Genomic DNA, 3,594 nt, shown 5'->3' with positions numbered 1-3,594 from the left:
GTTTTTTTTTTTTTTGGTTCAGGTGGTTGCTTTAAGTGTAAACTACTTGAGCTAGAGCAAGATTTGGGAAAACACACCCTTGTACACACACAAGGTCAATGCTATGTTTTATAGGTAAAGTTTCTGGATTGCTACATAGTGGATATGTTTGAAGTTAAAACTGTAAAGATAGCGGGGATTTTATTGTACTCAGTTGAATATTTCCCCTTCATCAGTGCAGGAACAAGAACTATTTATTGAACATAGCAATTAGTTATATAATTTGCTGTTCATTAAAAAACAACAAACACAAAACACCAACTTTTGGTATTGCAATAATGATTGAGCAAGTTTTGTTTCCAGTCCTTTTTGGAGTTTTGAAAGTATGGATGGATAAACCTACAACTACATGTAAACCTTTTTTTCTCCTCTCAATAAAAGTAAATTCCATTGAGCTACAGTTTCTTGTCTTTTATTCTGCATTTTGTGTCACCTTGGATTATGGGCTAAACAAGACCTGTATGGGTAAAAAAGTCAGCCTTTTTCTGCCTTTGTCCTCCCAGAGAATCAGCCTGTGGTTATAGGGGATGGCTAAGCCAAGTGAGTAGTCCAGCTTTCTCTTGTGGTATCTTTGGCACTTGCTGGAATCCTGGTGAGATGGTTTAAGGAGAGAAACAGTATTGACTTTGTTTAGATTTCTGGCAAGTTTTGCCCTCTGAAATAACTCGCCATGTGGCTGGTGGAATGTCTGTGTTGGCAGAGCAAAAGGAATAGGACTACAAAACCCTCACAGGAAAAAACATTTCCATCCTGATTATCACAGAATGCCACTAAAAGAGGTTGTCGTACTTTTAAAAGGCTAAGTGTATGAAGTGTAATTGTGTTAGCTATTTGTGAATATCAGTGCCAGGAACTATTAACAAGTAATTGAAAGGATTACTAACACACATCCAACTATTTTAAAAGCTTGATACAACACACCAGGGAAAACTGGTAACAAAACTTTTAAGATCTAACTTAACTGCAAATTTACTGCTTCATTATGGTTTATCCATAAGCTGCAGTCAAAATCTTGCCGTGAAGTGAAAGCCAAGGATCTGAAATGCTGAAGTTAAGTAACCTCTCAACTCCTCTGAGTTTGCTGGTATTTATTGGTGACCCAGACAAATCAGGAAATGTTAAGAAACTCATTCTCTAAAGAAAGGTGCCAGTCTCAACATGGAGGACTGGTAGTGTTTAAATTTTTTGTTCTTTCAAAATTAGAGTATGTGAAAGAGTGAGGCAACCGGATGCAAGAACATGGGAAATAGCTGCAGGGTTGGGGGAGGCATTCAGGCTCAGAGAATTGTAACAGGAAGCAAGAGGCAGCCTCCTTTTTCTTGCTAGGTTGTGGCATTTGTGGCCTGTGAATGCCAAGCGTATAGAAGTGTTCGGTGGGGAGCAGTTCAACAGATCTTGACTGGAAGCTAAAGCTAAAAAGGAATGGCTTGATCCTTAGCTTGAGTGTGTGTTTCAACAGGTAAACCTACCAACCTCGCCATCTCATTTGTCACAAGTCCATATATAGCTATAAGTGACAACAGTGTTGTAGTACAGGGTGAGGTTTGTGCTTCCTCCTGGCTCATACAATACAGTCCATGTGAAGAACAGGTGAAAAATTCTTGCTGTATTCAACACTGTTTGTGCAGGTGTAAGTAACTGGTGGACTGAAATGACCACTTCCAAACCCCCATCCTGAAATGGGAAGGCTACTTTGTAGCTGTTTCCTCATTTATGTATTTTTTGTTTGTTTTGTAACTGAAATCAGCTGTTCTTGGGGAAGCCTCAGCTTTGTTGTGAATGGACTTAAGATCACCGTTTATATAAGCTCCTAATCCTGTTTATATAAAATAGTCTGGGTAATTCATCCTACATCTCTAAACACAGCTAGACAGATACATACATGCTCTAGTCAGTTTTATATTGTCTTCAGTTCCAGATAAAGAACTTTGAAGAGAGTCACACTTCTGACCATATGCCGAAGTTGCGCAAGAAAGTTAAAAGTCAACATAAGCAACAAAAGAGTTACTTGGTACACACAATTGAATCCCAGGGCATATTTAAGTACTGGCTTTAGACAAACCTGGCAGTTCATCTGTGTGTTCATTCTAAGCATAGGCTATTAAACACACCACGTTCTCAAATGCTTCAAAGTGGTGGCCGTAAGGAGCTCGCAACAGCTGCTCCACAGGCTAGCCTGAGACTCTCTGTGGAAAACGTGCACCCAATGGCAGCAGCTAGAGACACCTAGGTTTACATGTTGGGTCAAAATAACCTGCATCCACATGAAGATGGGCATAACGTGACGCTCATTAGAGCTCTTGATTTGGCATTTGTCCTATATAACTACACATCAAATCTGTCATGGCATTAAGCTTTCAATCTTGCAATACCCACCAAAAATTTGCCTGTGTTGCTGTGTGATATGAAGGAGGTGTGACCCCATCAGCTTTTTGGCAAAGCATCTTGTGCTGCACAGCTTCATGAAGCCAGAACAGTTAGAGGGGTATTTGCACCCCTGCTGCTCCTCACTGTTGACTTGCTCCGGTCAGCTTCTGAATCCTCTGGAGCAAACATGGGCTCTCCCTGGAGGCATTGAAGAAACATGTGGACGTGGCATTTTGGGATGTGGCTTAATAGTTATGGTGATGTTAGGTTAACAGTTGGACTTCATTATCTTGGTGATCTTTTCTAACAGAAACAATTCTATGAGTCTCAACCAGGGCAAGAAAACAATCTGGGATAGATGTTCTCTGTTGCTTCTTACAAAAGCAACTTATTTTGGTTGGGCAAATGCAAACATGAAATGCAGACTCAGACCACACCATCTGCAGTACCTGCAGATACCATTTCTTGAATAGCTTAAGTTCTACTTACACAAAGTAATTCAGCTACAACAAGCTCTGTCTACAGACAGGTGAGGACTGTTAGGGTCAGCAGAGGAAGGTTCTTCTGTATTACACAAACCTGTAAATAGAACAGTTTCATCATCAAGGTTAGGTAAAAATCAGTTTCCCTTAAACAGGCCTGAGATATGTCCAGGCAGCATAAAACACACCATCACACTTCCTCACTTTGGGTTCAACTTGTTACTAAACTGGACCAACTAAGCCTTAGACTTGTACTGCTTCAGATCTGCAAAATTAAACAGTCTTTTAAAAACCTGGCAGATTGCTACTGGCCTAGAGCAGGCCACAAGCCACTTCAGGAGGCCTGCTGTTGAATTTCATGAGGAAAGTGAGACCACCTTACCCAGCATTTTAACACTTATGGCAGCAACTGATGGTTACATCTTTGGTATCTAATAGCAGATATCTTTCACATTCAAATTAATAACCACATTTGGCAAAACACTAAAGATGATCTTAATTAGCTGAGATCTGCAAACCTTTTGTCTAATCAGTTCTTGAAGAGAAAGTGGCTATAGCAGAAATAGTTTTCTAATTAAAAGACTTAGGACCCCTTCTGTGTAAGACTAATTTTAAGCTTTAAAAGCTTTAATTTCTCTGGTGTTCCCTTAAAAAAAAATAAAGTAAGTTTTGTCTCTTTTTGGAGTTTTCTGACTGTGAAGACATC

The sequence above is a fragment of the Dryobates pubescens genome, chromosome 4 (genome assembly GCF_014839835.1).
Source record: "Dryobates pubescens isolate bDryPub1 chromosome 4, bDryPub1.pri, whole genome shotgun sequence".
Classification (NCBI taxonomy): domain Eukaryota; kingdom Metazoa; phylum Chordata; class Aves; order Piciformes; family Picidae; genus Dryobates; species Dryobates pubescens.
The sequence above is the reverse complement of the archived record's forward strand: the minus strand, read 5'-3'. Positions refer to the sequence as shown.